This window comes from Lathyrus oleraceus, chromosome 4 (assembly GCF_024323335.1).
Source record: "Lathyrus oleraceus cultivar Zhongwan6 chromosome 4, CAAS_Psat_ZW6_1.0, whole genome shotgun sequence".
Classification (NCBI taxonomy): Eukaryota; Viridiplantae; Streptophyta; class Magnoliopsida; order Fabales; family Fabaceae; genus Lathyrus; species Lathyrus oleraceus.
This window is the reverse complement of record NC_066582.1, coordinates 107,176,816-107,198,997: the sequence shown is the minus strand read 5'-3', so window position 1 is coordinate 107,198,997 and position 22,182 is coordinate 107,176,816. Positions and strand designations below refer to the sequence as shown.

The window sequence follows — 22,182 nt, the reverse complement described above, 5'->3', positions numbered from 1 at the left end:
ACCATTATTGGATCAATTCATGGTTGTGATCTTTGTCATGAGGGTCTCAAACCCTAGATATGAACTTGATAGACCAATGGTGATCATGCCCTACCTACAAAAGAGTTAGGAAAATACAAAGACATATTTTTTGGTATTTTGTTTAGTAAAATGATATTATGCAAGTTGTCATACCCCAATTTTGTCCGGGCTATTTTGGAGCTTTCGTTATCTGTTTATAACCATAAAGCATGATGCACATACTTAAAACAAAGGGATCTTACTAAACAAAGAAAGAGGGTTTTAAGGGCCCGTACTGGATCAAAGCAAACACCTTAATTCCTTGGTTGATGATGGTGGTGGACAATTTCATTAGCTTGGTAAATTGTTTGGTTTTGAAGCATTTGATCTAGCCTAGTCACACCTTGATCATCACGGTCTGCCACGTGTCTTGTTAAGCAGTTGTACAAGTCGTGTCAGTTGGACTCATCAATTCATTTGTATGAGGTCATCGTTTTGTCATCATGTCATAATAAATGTTCCGACTAATTCTAACCTCGTTTGGATTTCAACTTCAAATTAACTTTTGAAGTTTTAGCTGACTTTGAGGTTAGATATGCTATTGGAAGATAAATTTGTTTTTTTTTCTCTAAAATCATTTCGCTCATTTCCAAATTAATTTCAAGAAGTTCGAGTAAAGATTAAAAGATCCAATTTGATTCCAAGGAGAGGATTTGTTTTTTTTAAAAATTTCATTTTGTCAAAGCCCATCCCGCATTTTTTTTCTTTTTGAGCCCAATTCAAATCCAATTCATTTAAGATTCAATTTTCAATTAAGCTCCTTCATAATATTACAGTTGTCCACTAATCCAAATCACATTGATTTAAAATCCATTTCCTTTCCATTATCCAAAAATTACAATCCATTAAAACTTTTAATCCATGACCCATACAATTGCACCCAATCGTTTATCATCATCATAAAGCAAATACCCAAGTACAACCATCAGTTTATCTTTTTACAAGTTGTAGCCATAACGTAACCCTCTGTTCCAATTCAATTCCACTGGTTACTACGCTAAGGTCATAATTTGGCAAGAAAATTAAGCATTACACGGTTGTGCTCAAACTTCATAACGGATGTGTTTAAGGCTTAGCTCTCCTGAACATTTTGCTCCGCAGGTTATTCAAGAGATAATAAAGACAAAGCAAAAGTGCCCAAGGAAACACCTATAAGCATCAAAATCACGGAACAGCTAGTAAAATTACAAGCATGTGATAATTTACACGAGTTAATATTCTAAGTATGCTACACCATGTTAAACACCATGTTACATTACTGGAGTCAAGAAAGATTAAAGTGTTGAATAAAGGAGCGTCTAATTGTTGATCTTCAATGACCGGTCCGTTCCCATTAAGTTGCACATTCACCCGTACAAGACATCCTAACCTGTCAAAAACCAATTCAAAACCTGTCAGGAATTCACAATAACGGTTTGCCTACACTAACAGAGAATGTAAACCACATTCAAAGCAACAGTATGAAAATGTGGTTAGCATGTTATGACCTGCAGAACTCTAAAGCCATGTACATGTTTAATACAACCGGATGTTGGCTTAAACCGCACAATCATCCAAACCTTGCCAGCAGGTGCATGCCGCGACGTGATCTTGTTGTAGAATCAGGATACAGGTGCTACAACCACTAGCCAAAATACATCATGATCATAACGAACACCCAGCGATGCATCAGCAGCAACAAAGACCTACAAGAATTGTGCACAAAGGTATCAAACTTGAAAAATCAGGAAAGTTAAAGCCTACGGATTTTTGGACTCACCATGAGAAATTCGGAAGGTCAAAACTTGACTGGATTGGCTCAAAACTCTGCATATCTTGCTCCTGAAGTATTGTCGGGCAAATACTCTGAGAAGGTTGATATTTGGAGTGTTGAAGTGCTCCTGTTGATTGGTTGCCTTCCAATTCAGGGAAATTCATTGGAAGCCGTTGGAGGCTAATAAAACTGTCGAATTAGATTTCCAAGCTAGGATATGGGAATCAATATCTAAACCTGCATAACACAAATGCCTCCTTACAAAATCACCAACCATACATCTTGCAATGCTCAGATAATGTCACAATAAGCCAGACCAGGAGTAGAACAATAGGCAAATAAAGGACAAGGTTACAAGTTAATGCTGCAAGCCAAGGTTATGAACAAGAGGTGACTGTGGTATACCGACACGGAATTATAAGATTTTGTGACTAAATGCCCTGCATTATCAGGAAAACTTGCATTAGGCATAACAGGCCAACAATCAAGACTTAATTATTTAGTGCAAAATTCGACACGGAGCACAAGCCTACAACCATTGGCCAAAACCGCATCGATACGTGAATATTGTAACAAAAACCTGCAGAAGCCAATCCTAGCCTACATCAAGTAAAATATTGCAGACAAATGGTACAAAAATAGCATGGCAGTATCCCTGTCATGGGGTCATTCACATCCACTCTATGGATTAATTAAGCTAACATTAGGAACAAAACTGACCCGATATTCCAACCTGCAAAACAACCACAAATTGTAAGAAAGAGCGAAATCAACATAATTTACAGTGGATCCAATCTGGGCATAGGCAACACGTGACCGAATTCCTTTCCCATGATATGGAAACAACCTTGATAATCATTTCAGAAGTGTGATGCACAAGTCATCATGAACCGTTGGTGGGAGATTGAGAAGAGTAAAGCTACAAAATTCAAACCAGTAAAAACTTGTCATAAGGATATCATACGTGGGTAAAATAGGACAATTACTGCAGTAGAAAGTGAAAATAGGTGGTTACCATGGATTCACTACAGACAAAACCTTATCCTGCCATTTGAGGGACCACATCAATTTGGAGGACCACCAACTCTGAGAAAATCCTGCTACCTAACGGAATGATTCTCCCATCAATTTGACAGCTCATGAAAGAGAGGAAAAATTGAACCTCGTACAAAAACGCTATAAATAAGGACCTCCAGGGATGAAGTAGGGATCCGAATTTCTGTGCCGTTACTCTGGAGAAATCATTCCAAAACCCTAGTTAAAAAAGCTCCGTTTTGAACTTGTTGAGATTTTCACACCGAAGCTCAACAAGCTCGAGCTAAGCCCCCTGTCAAAACCGAAACGAACCCAAATCGTTAAAGAAGAAGCGAAGAAGGCGGAAAGTTCGAGAGGAAGAAAGAACCTTGAAGGACCTAAGGATCATTTACCTCACCTTGCCGGAGTTGAAACGTCGGACTAGCTCCGATTTGGTATTTAACACTTCCTTTTGCGTGATTTGATGTTACCGCTTTGTGTATATCACCTCATTGAACGCAAACCCCATGATTATTGCATAAAATTGTTGTTGCCATGGTTTTGATTTTGAGCTGAAAACTCAGGTTTTTGATTGTGTTTGTTTTCCGAATCTGGCTCTTTGGATTTTGCTGTTTGTTTAGATTTGGGTTCAGGAACGATTGTTTGGTTAGGAGTTTTGATGTTGGTTTTAAGTACTCGCGACGGCGCCGCCCTGGTTGTGTAGAGGTGCCGTCGTGGATTTATGTCGCTACCACCATGTTTGCTTCAAGGTTGAGGCTGAACAGAAGAGAGAAACAAAACAATTTTTAATCTTTGGCTCTATAGTAAAAACATGTTTCATTTATTTTTAAGGGTATAAATTTATATGTGTAGAGGTTTAATATTTGTTTCCTTGACACGGATGGTTTTCAAGAAGCCATTATTTTTTATTAATTGAAAGAATTAATTATGCATAAAAACCATAAAAACCAAAGTAGGAATTGGATTGGTATTGAGCTGGCAGTGACCATTGGATTACCCGAAGCAATATATAGAATGTTTCATGCTGCATGGGCGACACGTGTGTTTTGGGTAGACCAAATGAGATCCCATTTTCCAAATGATTAAAGTTGGCGTTTTGAATTCATTTAAATTTCTTTTTCTTTCTCTCTGGTCTACTTTAAGTGTAGATTTGGTAGTTTGGTTCACTATGATATAGGACAGAGGCGGTAGCCTCATCCTTCCCTTAGGGTCTCGGTAACGAATTTTTATTTAGCATTTTTTTTTTTGGATCATCCTATTTATTTGTTTTTCTCATTGATTTCCTGAGCCAAAATTTTAGTATACCCCCTTAGTCTCCATACACACCCTAACATGTTCTAAATTCGATCTTATTATTTACTTCACATTTTATTTTGGTGTTTAGGCAATAAATTATAATAACACTAGTAGTAAAGATAAATCATTGTTTTAATTTGATCATTGTTTTTTTAATTATAAGTTTGTCGTCTTATTAGAGTATAATTAAGCGTAGGATTAGTTATTCTCGAGTCCGATTTCTTTTAAAAAAAATCAAATTCAACATTTAATTAATATACCCCTTTGAACTTTTAAATTAATTTTGAATGAAAAGGAGAATAATAAGCTTCCGCTTTATTATCTCTCGATTATTCGAACAATTGGCGTACGCCATATTGCTCGAATTTTCGTCATTCAATTAAAACCTTAAAAAAAATCTATAAAATTAAAATCACTCCTCCAAATTATTTATTAATTCTAAAAGCCTTATTTTTAATAATTAATTTTGAATGAAAAGGAGAATAGTAAGCTTCCGCTTTATTATCTCTCGATTATTCGAATAATTGGCGTACGCCATATTGCTCGGATCTTCGTCATTCAATTTAAACCTTAAAAATTCTATAAGATTAATGTCACTCCTCCAAATTATTTATTAATTCTAAAAGCCTTATTTTTAATAATTAATTTTGAATGAAAAGGAGAATAGTAAGCTTCCGCTTTATTATCTTTCGATTATTCGAATAATTGGCGTACGCCATATTGCTCGGATCTTCGTCATTTAATTTAAACCACTATCATACAAGTTCAAATCATCTTTAAATCCAAACCTACAAATCCAAAATTCAAACTATTTTCGTAAATCAAATACATCATCCAAACATATCTTTCTTAAAATTAAACTTCGGACGATAAGAGATGGGAGGCGTACGCCTCACAATCTCTCGATTATTTGAATAATTGGCGTACGCCATATTGCACAAATTATCGACTTCCGACTAAGACGCTTTAAATAAACTTGGATAAGGGAATAGGTGGCGTACGCCTCATTATTCCTTGAATAAGCAAGTAGGAGGCGTACGCCTCACTACCGTGCGTATTCAACATCCACAAACACAACTTTCAAAATAATCGAACGAAAAAGGAGTAGAAGGCGTACGCCTTATTACTCCTCGAAAGAATTGGTCGATTGGTGTACACCACATTGCTCAATCTTTTGTCGTTCTTCAAAACACCTTCATAAATCAAACTTAATTCCTCGCCCCCGTGCGACCAACAACTTAAAAATTCTTTTCAAAAGGACATTGTTAATCCTTTCTAATGCGCATAACAAACCAGTGCTTAAGCCTCCGCCGAGAGTAGACAAGCCAGCGTTTAGCCTTTAGAACGCCGACCTACACAGTCGTCCATCAAGCAAAACACACCAAAACCGTAGTTGCCCGAACTACGAATGCTCTGATTTCCTTATTGCACCATAAGGATACGTAGGCACGAGATTGCGAGATCTTGGCGAGCACACTAATAAAAAACCTCCCATTTCCCCCTCCTGAGGTCTTCAATCATCTCTATTATCAACTCTAATTACTCGAAGAAAGCGAATAACAATAAACTAACATTCAAATAGCAAATTAGACTAAAAGGTTCCCGTTGAGTACAACGGACGTGAGGGGTGCTAATACCTTCCCCTTACGTAATCGACTCCCGAACCTGAATATGGTTGCGACGACCATCATTCTATTTTCTAAAAGGTTTTATCGATATTTTCCTATCCCTTCATTGGGATAAATAAAGTTCGGTGGCGACTCTGTTCGAATTAACTTTTCCGCGACCATCGCGAGGAATCGCATTTTTCGAGGTGCGACACAAGTATGATACAATCACATAGTGCTTGGTGATCTCTCCCAAAACAAACCCAATGAAAGAGGGGTAAGGAGGATGCCAAGTTATGATCCCAATGTTAATGCTTATGATGAAATTGCATGAGGGATCTTAGGGTCAAAATTGGGGTCTTACAGGCGCCAATTGAATTGGTTGCACCATGTTCCCTATCCAATCCAATTGGCACCTCCTCTCTAATTTTAGAGGAGGCACCAAGATAGGCGCCTCCTCCTAAAAATGGGGTACTTCGGGAATTTTTTTGATATCAGGGTTATTTTGAGATTTTTTTTGAAAAACTGGGTTATTTTAGTAAAAAAAATCAACTTTTTCTCCGTTTCCTTTTCTTTACATTTTTTTACTTTGAAAAGAGCAAAATGCATTAAATTTTTCTTTGGGATCCACCATGTTGTTTTTTTGTGTATGGATTCCCCCTTTTGTAATGCATCCTTATCATATATACTAGGGTTATATTTTCAATTAATTTCAACATTACCCTTATAAATATCTTGTAGGATATACAAAGAATTAAACAAATCAAAATAACCAAAATTCAATTAAATAACATAAAATGAAAATGAAAATATACTAAGATCTATATATATTCTTTTGAATATTTTGATAAAAGAATAAAAATTAAACGAATTAAAATGAATAAAAGTTGAGCGCTAAAGTGTCCAGAAAATTAAATTGAGTACACCAAAACTATCGGCGCGAAATAAACTTCTCAGAAACATACAAGTTTTGATCAGATTTTGAAATAAAAAATGATCGGTTGAAAAGGCTTAGACTGATAAAAATGCGACCAAAAAAGTAGTCGAAAAATAAAACGAGCATGCCAAGTTAAACTACACGAATCATAGAATAAGAAAATTGACGTATCCAAGCTCGATTTTTAAATTTTTCGCTCATTAATTCCATGTATAATTGAGAAACGATTCGAGTGGTCTGTTTGTAAATCTGAAAAATTATTCCGGTTGATATTTTAAACAAAATGTGGAATGAAATGCATGTTGTGAATGCATTGTAGGCAAAAATGTTCTTAAGGACAATATCAACAACTTTCATGTTCATAAAAAATTGATTTAAAGCTTGGAAGGTCATCTCCCATTCCAAGGCATTATAGGTCATTTTGACTGAAACCCTAATTTTGGGTCAACTTCCCAAGGACATAACTCATTCATTTTTTATGATTTTGAGGTGGGATCAAATGCATTGGAAATATTGGGATGTCTACTTCAAATTTTATGTTGGACAAAATTTCAAAATCTCAAAGGAAATACATGTGATAATGCAAGACATTATAGGTCCTTTTGGGCCAAATGCATTAAAAGGCAAAAAAGTCCAACTTCAAGTGCCCATAACTCTTTCATCAAAAATCCAATGATGCAAAATTTAAGTCCATTTTGATTGTCTTGAAAAGATCTATAACTTTAATGTTGGAGATGTTTTCATTTGGGGCTTGCATCATCAAAACAGAAGGGCTTGAACATTGGCCAAATTTAGAAACTTTGCCTTTACATGTTTTGCACCTTGCACTTTAAACTCAAATTTCACCAATTTCCACACCTCAAATGGATTTTTGCCCAACATATCAATTGTTCCTTACATCAAAACCTTTCCAACCATTACTCACATGATCATGTTTGGATTTGGCAATTGGTATTTTCGAAGAGGGGAAGTTTTTGGTTCAATTATGCATAACATGATGAAACTTCATATGCAAGCAATTGGAGTGCAAACCACACATCCAAACCTTCTCCAAATCATTTCAGCATCCATTTGCATTGGCTTTTGGGCCCTCCATGCGCCAGTACAGGCCCATGCATGGAGGCCTCCAACTTTCATGCACACGAAATTCACCTTGCTTGCATCAGGTTTCGCTATAAATAGAGGTGCATACCTCCATCATAAACTAACCTAAAGGCACCTAAAACCCTGCTGAAGTGATTCCCCAACCTCACCAAAGAAGCTATTTCACTTTTCTTCATTTTTTTTCAGATCCAAAATTCAACTACATCTGGTTGAATCCTTGGATCTAAAGCTTCTAGACCTTCATCCTTTACTCCATTGATCTTCTATTTTGATAAAGAAAGCAAGGAATCAAGCTCAAATTTCCAGAATCCAAGGTTGCTCTTCAACTGGTTTTTTCTTCGAAACTCATCATCTATTGACCTATTTGCTTGGATCTTGTGTTGGCTGAAGTCCTCTCAATGGAGGCATCATGACTGTGCATTTAATTTTTGAAATCCATTAAGTTCATGATGAACACCACAGAACTTCCATCTCTGATTTCTCTCAATATAGAGATCTAGAGTGGAATTGAGTGGCACAGGGATGATGTACATCATCCCAGCTTTCCAAAGATGTATGGATTGTCCGTTTTGGTTTCCATTTGAAGATCTGCAAATTTTGGACATGGTCGGAGGTTGGCCGGAGAAGACGGTGGCGCTGGCCACCGTCTGGTCTCCAGATTCAATCAGGAGAAGACGGTGATGCTGTTTACTCAAGTACACCATGCGCGCGCGTCTCCCTACCTTCAGATATGCCACGTCAATTAATGAATCCAGATCTGACGCCTCTGGATTTTTGGCATTTTTGATTTCCTGATTTTATTTTTTTTATTTCCTTTTATTTCAAAAATACATATCTCTTTTATTATTGGTCCAAAAATTATGGGACCAATTGCATTCTTCTCCAAATAATTTCTAGTTTCTAATTCTGATTTTTAATATTTTTTATTTCATCGTTTGATATGTTTTGTGAATTTTCTCTTTTCTTGTTATTTTTAATTCATTTTAAATAGTTTTTGATATTCAAAAAATACAAAAATATTTTCCTAACCTATTTGAATGATGATGGATCTATGAAAAATATTCTCATCAATTTTTTAATTGATTTGAGATTTATTTGAGATTTTAGTTCAATTAGGTTATTTTTATTCATTTTTAATTATTAAAAATAGTTTCTGACTTTTAAAAAATGCTGAAATTTTTTGTCAAACTTTGTTTGACCTTGTTGAACTTGGGATAAATTACTTGGACCTTTCAAGGTTGATTTGAAGTGATTTTGAAGTTTGACTTTTCTTTTATTTTTAATTCAAGTTTATTTTAATATTGAAAATGCCAAAAATATTTTACTTATTGTTTGATCTCCAATCTTCATCCCATTTCTGATTTCTTATTGTTTGACTTTGACTTTCAATGTCATTTGGTCAACACATATGGATTGGTACATCTTATTTCATCTTATGCATTTTGATCTTTCCATCTTCTTATCCATTCTTCATCTCCTTCTTCTTCTTCTTCTTCTTTCTCTTTGATCAATGAGTTGAAGGTTGATAAGTTAGCATTGATTAGGGAGACTTAATCTTCCTTGATTCAAATATAATTCATCTTGATCAATTGATCAAGTGAATGGCTTTGCATTAAGGATAGGTTGTTTTCTAAATCATGCAAAAGGCTTAAACCAATACAAGATCAATTCTCTTTTTTCATTTTTGGCATGACAAGTTGTTGGAACTTGGTTCACTAATCAAGACTTCTAACTTGTGTTGTTGCCTACATTATTATTGACCGGCCTCAGATAGTTGTGACTTCTACATAAGTCCAATTACGATTGCTTAACATAGCGCTAAATTTGCCTTATGGCACACTAACTATTAACACTAACCATTAACCATTAACATTTACTTTTTGCTCTTTACTTTTATGCAATTTACTATTCTTGCACATATTATCCATTTGCTTTTCTCTTTGCTCACTTGAGCACATGTTTATGTTAATGCCATTTGCCTTTTGCTCACTTGAGCACATAATTGTGTATATGCTATTGTGCTTGTGTTTTGTTTTGTTTGTTGTGAGCCAAATGCAAAGAAGTGGATTTAGATCTTAGGACTTTCCCTATGCAAAAAATGGACAAATGGACTTAGTTTCTAGGACATTCCCTATGCAAAATTGGAGTAAAAGGACCTTAATGTTGAAGATGTATTAGAAGGACCAAATCTCTAAACTCACTCTTGTCCATTCTTGATTTACTTCATGGAACTTTTGATGTGTGTGCTTTTGTGCTAGGGGATCCTATGAGAGCTCAAATTGAAGGACCATTGCCATGTTCATCCAAAGTAAAATACACAAGATACATTGAGGATCTTTTAAGAAGCTTGTTTGATTGTTGCTTGAGGTTATTATCATTGTGATTGCTTATTCCAAAGGATGGGAGCTACTTGGATCATCAATATGATCTCAAGAGAGGAACTCCATTGTGGTTTTGTTTCTTTATCCCTCACTTTTTTTTGCTTTACTTAGGACTTTAGCCCTTCTTCTTCTTCTCTCCACTCTAACCCAAGCCAAAACTTTTTTGCAAACATTTAACACTTGTTTTCAACATTAGAAACCTAAGCCTTAGGCTTTTGATTTTCAAACCTTTTTTTCATAACACTTATTTTGAATTGAATCTTTAAATCAACTTTGACCATTTTGTATGTACTTCTAATTGGTAAATATAACCCATCCAAATATCTTTTTGTGGTTCCAATGGCCACTTTCTTAATCAAATTTTTTCATAACCTTTAGCTATTAGGTTTGAGTTATCCTTGAGGTAGATGTAATATTCACCTATATCCTTAGTGATGGACAATGAGTCTTCCATGCTTATTATAGGGTTAACCCCTCACTAGCATGTTGAAGCTATCCTCACATGGTGGATTTGTGGTTTTAGGTTGAGTTTTCTCCCTTGGATAACAAAAGACCTTAAGGCTTTTGGATCAATCAATTCACCAACTCATTTTGAGATTTTTACCCCGAACTACGAGGTTTTGATCCTAATCTTTTTTAAGATGGTACGTAGGCAACGGGTTTATCCATCCAAACACAAAATGTAAATAACTTGTACGTTCTCTTCTCATCTCTTCAATCATGTTTGCACAAATAAATTTTCACAAAACAAACAACCTTTACAAATGTGAAAAGGGCTCCCTAGGAGTACCTAGGATGTTTTGGGTGCCTAACACCTTCCCATTGTATAACCAACCCCCTTACCCAGATCTCTGACTGTTTTTACTAGTTTTTGATTCGATAAAACTTTTAGGTTTTTGTTTGCTTTCTAACCATTCCTTTGGATAAATAGAAGTGCGGTGGCGACTCGACTTGTATGATTTACCTTGGATTTAGTCAATATCTCTAATGGTAACGAATACCCCGCTACAGAAAAGTGGCGACTCTGCTTGGGACATTTGCCTAGTGGGTTTTGCCTACTTTTCATACTTGTTGTATTGTATTGCCTTGTGACATATTTTTGTGCAATTTGGGATTATTGTATTGTATGTAATGATTGAATTGCTTGAATATTAATTCCTTGTTTGCTTGGTGATCTTTGTGAGATGAGTTCTATACCCGGACTCGAGTGCAATTAGGATAGGAGAATGGCATAGTCTTGTTGACTTGTGTGGAGTTATTCCTTAGCAAGTTGACTTGCAAGTCCATTCACTTGGTGGAGGTCATGTTGGGATCAATAATGTCACACAAGTAGTTGTGGTTAGACATTACTCTTTCCAATATAGACCCTAGAAGCCAAGGACCTTAGTTTACCAAGCCCGTCTTGGCCTATTCTTAGGATGTAGTGCGAAAGTTGTTCAAATGTAAGATTTGATACGATTGTTACGCGATACTACACTCATAAGAGTCTCTCTTGAGAATATTTTTGGAACACGAGTAGTCGTTTATCCGATAATATCCGAAAGATGGGATGATGACTATGGGAACCTCTTGTAGAACATGTTTGGCAGGTTTAAACCCTAGTACACTCCCTTTGGGTGGTTCTTGACCAAGACTCCATGCTCGTGACTTGCAACAAACCCTTGATTCATGGTTGATCCGTTCATGTATCCTTAATATCAATGGAACTTGGGTGTTGATAAGGTGTAAACCATAATCCACCAAAATGGATGACTGATATTAAGGATAACATGATCCATCCCATGACCTTTGTTTGGTGTGCTTTGCTTGATCCTTGAGTGTGATTGTTGCATTCATGCATTCATGCACCCATTTGCATCCATATCATCAATAATTAAGGAAATTTTCAAGGAACTTAAGGGGTTTATTTGCAAATTTTCTGACATGGAAAGACAAAGAAGGAATACAAAGAAGTACAGTTTTAGACAACCAGATTTGAAAGAGTTAAGGAATCTGACATCTTATGTACTAGACCCCTTGGGTTTCAAGACTCGTTTTGGGAAGCTTCTTCCTCTTCTGACTACTCAGGTGGACGAAGGGTTGATGAGTGTATTGGTGCAGTTTTATGATCCCTTGTATTGTTGCTTCACGTTTCCGGATTTTCAGCTTTTACCCACGCTCGAGGAGTATGCCTACCTTGTGGGTATACCTATCCTAGACCAATTACCGTTCAGTGGCTTGGAGAGTATTCCTACTTCTCAAGAGATAGCTGACATGTTGCACATAGATGAATCTCTGGTTGGTGCTCATATGACTACCAAAGGTGGAATTCAAGGTCTCCCTTCCGAGTTCCTCATTGCTCAAGCTACTATGTATGGGAAGGCCATGAGTGAGGATGCCTTTGAGGCCTTATTTGTACTTCTCATCTATGGGTTAGTGTTGTTCCCCAACATCGACAACTTTGTGGATGTGAACGCTATTAGGATTTTCTCTACTCTTAATCTCGTTCCGACCCTGTTGGGTGACACCTATTTCTCTTTGCATATGAGGAATGCAAAGGGTGGTGGTGCCATTGGGTGTTGTTTGCCTCTGTTGTATAAGTGGTTTATTTCTCACTTACCGCAGACGGTCGCCTTCAAGGAGAACAAGGGATGTCTACGGTGGTCCACGAGACTCATGTCTCTCACTAATGATGATATCTCTTGGTATAACCGTGTGTATGATGGCGTGTAGATTATCGACTCTTGTGGTGAATTCTCCAATGTACCTCTTCTTGGTGCATGTGGTGGGATTAACTACAACCCTATTTTGGCCCGTCGTCAGCTTGGGTTCCCCCTAAAGGATAAACCCAATAACATTCTGTTAGAAGGTGTGTTCTTTCAGGAGGGTAAAGATCCCCAAGGCTTGAAGGGTAGAATGGTTCGCGCTTGGCGCAAGATTCATAGGAAAGGAAGGAAAGAGTTGGGTCCTAAGAATTGTGTTGCTATGGAGCCTTACACTGCTTGGGTTAGGAAGAGAGTGTCTGAGTATCTCATGCCTTACGAGTATCCGAGACCTACACCTTTGGTTATGTCTGGGCCTTCAACCCTCCATAACCAAGGAGTAGAGGAGTTGAGAGACAAAGACCGATCACGTGCTTGGATCCGTGAAAGAGAGGAGTTTCTTCAGCAGATCAAGGAGAAGGACGCTTTGATAGAGTTCCTCGAACATCAGGTTATTGATAATCCTGATGATGCATGGACTTCTCTACTTCCTCAGTCTTCCAAGTTTTGGAAGAGGAAGTATGACCGACTCGCCAAGGAGAAGGCGGATATGGAGGCAGCCTACGAGAGGGAGGTGAAGAGACTTCTTGCATCCTATCTTCCTGTGTCCAGGGCTTTAGATGATTGTTTCTAGGGATCCATCAGATGTTTATTTCCCTTCTCTCTTGTATTATATTTGGTTACCAAAACTGTACTTCTTTAGTGTAAAAAATGTTTCCAGATATTATTTGTTGAGATGTTCCCACATTTGATAAATGTTTAATACTTCCAAATTCTGCAAATAGAACCCTAAAGTTCCTTTGAAATAAAAAAACAAATCATATGCACAAGCATTGCATGCATCATGTGCATAAATAGGTTTTGTTCCCGGCTTCTTGTCTTGTGGTCTAACTCTGTGTTCTTCATTTATTTTGAAGACAAGCTGACTTACCGGTACTACACCAGAGCCAACATTTCAAGACTGATGGATCATTTGGAACAAGAGAACCGCGAGCTGAAAGAGGAAGTGGCCAGATTAAGTGCCTTGATGGAATCATTCATGGCTGCTCAGAGCCAGCCTTCTCCGACACCTTCAACTCCTCCCCAGAGGACAGTCATCTCTGAGATTGTCTCCTTGACGGTGCCTGCAGCCAGTGCACACTTTGCTCCAACGACCATGCCAACCGGATTCCCGTGGGGGATGCCTCCCAATTTCATGCCCGAGGGTCCTGCTCCCACCTTTGCTTCTATGCCGGCATCTAGCTCGGTCCTTGATGTTCCTCCTCCTGTCGTGCATACTTTGCCCAGAGTAGACGACACCATATATCATTCTGAGTCGTCTGAGGGTCCAGATGTCTATGAGAAGATGGATGCTATGAACGATCAATTTCTTGAGCTTCGCAAGGAATTGAAAACTCTCAAAGGAAAGGATCTTTTCGGCAAGTCTGCTGTCAAACTCTGCTTGGTTCCTAATGTGAAGATCCCTGTGAAATTCAAGGTCCCTGACTTTGAAAAATACAAGGGAAATACTTGCCCTCTCAGCCACCTGGTCATGTATGCCAGGAAAATGTCAACTCAGACCGACAATGACCAATTGCTCATCCACTACTTTCAGAACAGTCTGTCCGGTGCCGCTCTGCGTTGGTATATGGGTTTAGACTGTGCGAACATCCGATCCTTCAACGATCTTGGCGAGGCCTTCGTCAAGCAATACAAGTACAATGTGGATATGGCCCCCGATAGGGATCAATTGAGGGCCATGTCCCAGAAGGACAAGGAAACATTCAAAGAGTACGCCCAAAGGTGGCGAGAGTTAGCAGCGCAGATCATGCCTCCGCTAGAAGAGAAAGAGATGACTAAGATCTTTTTGAAGACCTTAAGTTCTTTTTATTATGAGCGGATGATCGCTAGCACTCCTTATGACTTCACCGAGATGGTGAATATGGGGATGCGTCTAGAAGAAGGGGTTAGAGAAGGACATCTGACCAGAGAAGAAGGCTCTTCTGCCAAACGCTATGGGTCGTTTGCGAAGAAGAAAGATGGAGAAGCACATGTTGTGACCTCCCATTTAAAACCAAGAAGACCCTCTGTGAGGAGGAAGACCGCGCGTCCCGCCGGTAACCAGCACCAGGTGGCTCACATAGCACCTGTCTTCAGAGATAATCAGCAGTATCAGCAACATAACAACAATCAGCAATCGCATCCACAATATCAACATCAACAGCACCGTCCGCAACAGCAGGCCTACCAGCCTCGAAACAGTAATCAAACCAGCACGAGTTACGAGAGGAAAAGGGTCACCTTCGATCCTATTCCAATGACGTATGCAGAGTTATATCCCTCTTTGATAGAGAGAAAGTTGATTACTCCGCGAGACCCACCGGCTATACCTGCTAACCCCGAGTGATGGTATAAGCCCGAATTACATTGTGTTTACCATTCTGGTGCTCTCGGCCACGATGTGGAGAATTGTTACCCTTTGAAGACCAAGGTTCAAGACCTTGTGAGGTGTGTCATTTTGTGTTTCGAGGACGTAGGTCCTAATGTAAAGAAGAACCCATTGCCCGAGCATGGGAAATCTGTCAACATGGTCCAAGGCTGCCCTGGCAAGTACAAAGTCAAATATGTCAGTCATATCCGACAGTCTCTAGTCGAGATGCATCGATTGCTATGTGATTATAGTCATTATGAGCATGACCACGATAGATGTCGGGTCTCTTCTGTCAATCAAAGAGGTTGTCGCCAGGTGCGCAAAGATGTTCAAGAAATACTAGACGAAGGAGTTATTGAGATCCTTCAAAACAGAAATGTTGACGAAGATGCTGATGAGGTCAACGTAATTTCACCAGTGTTTCGGATCCCCGAACCTATTATCATCAAGTATGATGGTAGCAAGCAGAAGGTTTCTCCCGCATTAACCATCAAGCCAACTGGCCCAGTACCATACTCTTTTGAGAAGGCGGTCCCCTATCGCTACAATGATGTCGCAGTAGAAAATGGGAAAGAGGTGTCCTTACCATCTTCATCTGTTGTCAATATTGCCGATGTTAGCGGTTTGACCCGTAGTGGTCGTGTATTTTCAGCACCGCCAAAGCCCCAAGCTAATGCTGATTCTGTTGAACGCCCGATTGGGAATGCTGTGAGCACTCCAAATCCGGCACTTGTTGTTAAGCCCTCCTCTACATTGAGAACTCCTGCTTCTGTTGGCCCAAGCGGAAATATGAAAGAAGATTGTGATGAGATGCTGAAGCTCATCAAGAGAAGCGAGTACAATGTTGTAGACCAGCTTCTACAAACGCCATCCAAAATATCGGTGTTATCATTGCTTTTAAATTCAGAACCACACCGAGAGGCTCTGCAGAAGGTTTTGGATGTGGCATATGTGGATCACGATGTCACGATAGAACAATTCGATAGCATTGTTGCAAACATTACTGCTTGTAACAACTTGAGTTTTTGTACTTTGATCTCCCCGAGGAGGGAAGAGACCACAACTTGGCACTACATACATCTATGGGTTACAAAGACGACGCCATGTCCAATGTGCTGGTGGACACTGGGTCATCATTGAATGTATTGCCAAAATCCACTCTCTCAAAAATGTCATATCAAGGGCCTTCCATGAGGCAGAGTGGAGTAGTTGTGAAGGATTTCGATGGGTCTCGCAAAACTGTGATTGGTGAAGTTGACCTCCCAATCAAGACCGGACCAAGTGATTTCCAGATTACCTTTCAGGTTATGGACATTCTGAAGGAGAATTGCCATCCAAGGCACGGCGGAATTTAAAAATTTCTCCATTTAGTGATCCTTACGAATGGGCATGATCAGTGATAGAATCGTTACCTCTTGTGGCGATTCAAACCTTTGGTGCAGATCTCTGATAATGATCAAAACCTTTGATACAGATCCACGGGGCGATCACGAACGTTGAACGATGACAACGTCTCTACTCAGTCCACACGAACGGATTCCTTCAATCGCAGTGCTAGCTGTTATGAATGAAGGCTTTGAGTGAGAGAAAGAGGGAAAAGAAATTCCAAGTCTCTACTTGAATTTCAGTTTGAGTGGAGTTGAGTGACAATGCTTCTACCCAAGGGGTTCTATTTATAGAACCACTTGTGTGGGCTTCACGCTAAAAAGCCCACTTAAGTGTATTTTGGCCCATATCTTATAATATGCCCAAAATCACTTAAGTATTTGGTACCTTACCATATTTCGTCTCCCACTTAAGTGCACCGTACCTTACGGTGTTCCTTAGTTACTCTATCTCTCATCAATTTGTCCTTTGTGTGTGACCCTATAGGTTTTCGCGGCGTTGGCAACTATATTAAATCACGCATTTAACATAATAAACAGTGAGCGGTATCTAGCAACACATCACTGCTACCCAAGTCACGAAAATGTCATGTGATCTGACAAAACCTCCTGTGATAATAATTATGTGTATAACTACCCCTTTGCCCTTATGTCTATATTGAACACAAGGTATAGACCGTGTCACCCTTGTCCAGTTCAATATTGGGCCCATAGACATTTATCCTGTTACGCAGGATGGGCAAATTCCATCTAGGACACTCATGTCCCTCAGCATGCTTTGTGGAGTACCCATCAACTGTCTTTATGGTTATCCAGTTACGGACAATGTTGGATCAGCAATAAAGCACTCGACTCTACATCTAGGATCCATAGTGCTTTCAGGTCGAAGAGTGGTATACACTATTATCACCATGAGAATAACTTATGACACTTTGCATAACTTTCTATATAGTATTCTCATAGCGGGTCAATCCGGTATAAATATTACTCCTAATATTCATACCTATGTTTAAGACTTGATAACTATTTATCCATAATCCATGAGATGTGATCATCAGTCTACAAACATAATAGTCTTAATGCTTTAATGTTATCCCACTTCACACTAAAGCTCGACTACGGATACTTTAAGAATAGTGTCCTTATGTTTAATGTGTTCTCATGATTAAGTCACACTTAATACATTAAACGGACTATCTATTCTAGGGACTTTATTAATCAACCATAATAATGAAAATGCCTTTTATTATTAATAAATAATTCGATACAAGTACCAAAAGTATTGACCTCTAGGGATTACACCAACACATTCACCCATCGTATAGCTGTCTCTTAGGCAGACCATGGATTCACGAGGCAGGCGCCGTGACATCCACCCTACACCAGAAACTGAAATTTGTAAAGAATAAGAAGCTGGTGGTGGTAGGGGGAGAAAAGGCTCTCCTGGTTAGCCATTTGTCTTCCTTCTCATACATAGATGCTGAGGATGAAGTTGGAACTCTTTTCCAAGCTTTATCTATTGCTGAACCTATTGAGAAGAGAACTCTTTCATTTACTTCCTACAAAGATGCAAAGTTGGCCATTGAGCGTGGTGCAACCGCTGGTTTAGGAAAAATGATTGAGCTAGAAGACAACAAGTCCCGGGCTGGCATAGGTTATTCATCTGGGGTTTTCAACATGCAAGGGTTGTTTAAGAGTGGAGGACTCATCCACACCAGTCAAGGCGAGGAGGCTGCTGCCATCTTGGAAGAGGATGAAGAGGATTCTGGCAACTTCGTCATCCCTGGGGGAATCTGCAATAATTGGGTCGCTGTGGATATTCCAACAGTTATCCATAAGTCAAAGTAATGTTCATTGTGTTTAAAAACCCTCCTCCCATGCTAAAAGGAGGAGTGATGACATTGTTGGCGCATAAATACAATGATATTTTCATTCAATAGATTCATGTTAAATGTTTGTTTTTCCAATTATTTTCCCTTTTCGTTTTTTGCATGAAATTGGTGATCACATAAAACCCTAAAAAACAGAATAAAACCAATCTTTCCATCTGCATAATGATTGCCTTGTTTGAATTCTAAAGCTTTTCATATCCAAAATCATTATGCAGGTTGATCAAACCCTTTGAACATAATGACCCAACACCATCTCCCAACTTTGAATTCCCTGTATTTGAGGCAGAAGAAGATGATGTTGAAGAGATTCCTGACGAGATTACCCGTCTACTTGAGCATGAAGAGAAAATCATTCAGCTGCATCTCGAGAATCTGGAAACAGACAACTTGGGGTCTGAAGATTGTGTGCGAGAAGTGAAGATTGGGGCACTCCTGGAAGAGTCTGTTAAGAAGGGGTTGATTGAGTTGCTACGAGAATACGTTGACGTCTTTTCCTGGTCATATGAAGACATGCCGGGTCTAGATACAGATATTGTGCAACATTTTCTACCTTTAAAACCTGAGTGCGTGCCTGTGAAGCAGAAGCTCAGAAGAACTCATCCTGATATGGCAGTGAAGATCAAAGAGGAGGTTCAGAAGCAAATTGATGCAAGGTTTCTGGTGACTTCTACGTATCCTTAATGGGTGGCTAATATTGTGCCCGTGCCTAAGAAAGACAGAAAAGTCCGAATGTGTGTGGACTATAGGGACTTGAATAAAGCTAGTCCAAAAGATGATTTTCCTCTACCGCATATTGATATGTTGGTAGACAATATAGCTAAATTCAATGTCTTCTCATTTATGGACGGATTTTCCGGATATAATCAGATCAAGATGGCACCTGAGGATATGGAGAAGACAACATTCATCACACCTTGGGGAACATTCTGTTATCGAGTGATGCCCTTCGGTTTGAAGAACGCCGGAGCCACGTATCAACGAGTTATGACCACCTTGTTTCATGATATGATGCACAAGGAGATCGAGGTATATGTTGATGATATGATTGCCAAGTCAAGAACGGAAGTTGAACATGTAGAGCACTTGTTGAAGCTTTTTCAGCGTTTGAGAAAGTATAAGCTCCGTCTGAATCCCAACAAGTGTACATTTGGAGTCCGTTCCGGCAAGCTATTGGGCTTTATTGTTAGTGAAAGAGGTATTGAGGTTGATCCTGCAAAGGTCAAAGAAATACAAGAGATGCCTGCGCCCAAAACTGAGAAGTAAGTCCGAGGTTTTCTTGGCCGCTTGAATTATATTTCCAGATTCATATCCCACATGACTGCCACATGTGCGCCGATATTCAAGCTCCTCCGGAAAGATCAGTCCCATGATTAGACCGAGGATTGCCAGAAAGCTTTTGACAGTATTAAAGAGTATCTGTCTGAGCCTCCGATTCGTTCTCCGCCCGTGGAAGGAAGACCTTTGATTATGTATCTGACTGTTCTTGAAGACTCAATGGGTTGTGTCCTTGGTCAGCAAGACGAAACAGGGAAGAAAGAATATGCTATTTACTACTTGAGTAAGAAGTTCACTGATTGTGAGTCTCGATATTCAATGCTTGCAAAGACATGATGTGCTTTGGCTTGGGCTGCTAAGCGCTTACGCCAGTATATGTTAAATCATACGACTTGGTTGATATCCAGAATGGATCCAATCAAGTATATCTTCGAGAAGCCTGCTTTAACAGGGAGGATTGCCCATTGGCAGATGTTGTTATCTGAGTATGATATTGAGTATCGAGCCCAGAAGGCTATTAAAGGTAGTATTTTGGCTGACCACTTGGCACATCAGCCGATTGAGGATTATCAGTCAGTTCAGTATGACTTCCCAGATGAGGAGATTCTGTATTTGAAAATAAAAGATTGTGATGAGCCTACACTCGATGAAGGGCCAGAGCCTGGTTCCAGATGGAGTATGGTGTTTGATGGCGCTGTAAATCAGTATGGAAATGGTATTGGGGTAGTGATTATAACTCCTCAGGGTACACATATTCCTTTTACAGCAAGCTAACTTTCAAATGCACGAATAACATGGTTGAGTATGAGGCCTGTATTATGGGATTGGAGGAAGGCATTGATCTAAGGATCAAGCATCTTGACGTATATGGTGATTCGGCCCTCGTTGTTAATCAGATTAAGGGTGAATGGGAAACGAATTAGCCTAGTCTCATTCCATATAGGGATTATGCGAGGAGGATTTCGACGTTCTTTACTGAGGTTGACTTCCATCATATTCCTCGAGATGAGAATCGGATGGCAGACGCTCTTGCTACACTTGCTTCGATGATTGTGGTAAAACTTTGGAATGAAGTCCCCAATATCACCGTGATGCGCTTGGACAGACCAGCTCATGTATTTGCACTAGAAGAAGCGAAAGATGATAAGCCATGGTATTATGACATCAAGTGTTTCCTTCAGAACCAGGTTTACCCGCCTGGGGCATCTGTGAAAGACGGGAAGACTCTGAGGAGATTATCAGGAAGCTTTTACCTTAATGGTGATGTACTTTATAAGAGAAACTTTGACATGGTCCTGCTCAGATGCGTGGATAGACACGAAGCAGACCTATTGATGACTGAGGTCCATGAGGGTTCATTTGGTACTCATTCCAATGGACATGCCATGGCTAGGAAGATGTTGAGAGCAGGCTACTATTGGCTGACAATGGAGTCTGACTGCTGTAAATATGTGAAGAAATGCCATAAGTGTCAGATCTATGCGGATAAAATTCATATTCCTCCGACACTTCTGAATGGGATTTCATCACCATGGCCTTTCTCTATGTGGGGAATTGACATGATTGGCATGATAGAACCGAAATCGTCTAATGGACACAGATTTATTCTCGTAGCAATTGATTACTTTACCAAGTGGGTTGAAGCGGCATCGTATGCAAACGTGACCAGGCAGGTGGTTGTGAAGTTTATCAAGAATCAACTCATATGCCGTTATGGTGTGCCAGATAAGATCATTATTGATAATGGATCTAACTTGAACAACAAGATAATGAAAGAGTTGTGTAGTGAGTTCAAGATTGCGCATCATAATTCTTCCCCTTATAGACCCAAGATGAATGGGGTTGTTGAAGCTGCTAATAAGAATATCAAGAAGATTATCCAAAAGATGGTTGTCACGTATAAAGATTGGCATGAGATGCTGCCATTTGCCTTACACGGATATCGTACATCTGTCCGCACTTCAACAGGGGCAACCCCTTTCTCTCTTGTTTATGGCATGGAGGTTGTACTCCCAGTAGAGGTGGAGATCCCATCAATGAGAGTCTTGATGGAAGCCAAGTTGATTGACGCTGAATGGGTTCAGAGTCGTTATGACCAATTGAACTTGATAGAAGAGAAGAGATTGACTGCCATGTGCCATGGTCAATTGTATCAGCAAAGAATGAAGAAAGCTTTTGATAAGAAGGTCAAGCCTCGTGTGTTCCGAGAAGGTGACCTTGTGCTCAAGAAAGTCTTGTCTTTCACGCCCGATTCCAGGGGCAAGTGGACTCCAAACTATGAAGGTCCATATGTTATTAGAAGAGCC

The 22,182-nt window shown here is 39.3% G+C and overlaps 1 long non-coding RNA gene across 4 annotated transcripts; it reads right to left on the bottom strand.

Annotated features, from left to right (window-relative positions):
• Positions 1-892: 892 nt before the first annotated feature.
• On the bottom strand, positions 893-4,606 carry LOC127073782 (uncharacterized). 4 transcript variants are annotated; one of them, XR_007785863.1, is made up of 6 exons: positions 3,241-4,606; positions 2,829-3,140; positions 1,820-2,732; positions 1,548-1,745; positions 1,320-1,429; positions 893-1,209 (listed from the first exon to the last, which is right to left on the bottom strand). It is a non-coding gene; the product is annotated as an uncharacterized LOC127073782 (long non-coding RNA). The 4 variants fall into 4 exon arrangements; XR_007785864.1 differs by having other exon boundaries at positions 893-1,429; positions 1,820-2,546; positions 2,661-2,732; positions 3,241-4,605; XR_007785865.1 differs by having other exon boundaries at positions 893-1,429; positions 1,820-2,253; positions 2,534-2,732; positions 3,241-4,591.
• Positions 4,607-22,182: the final 17,576 nt, after the last annotated feature.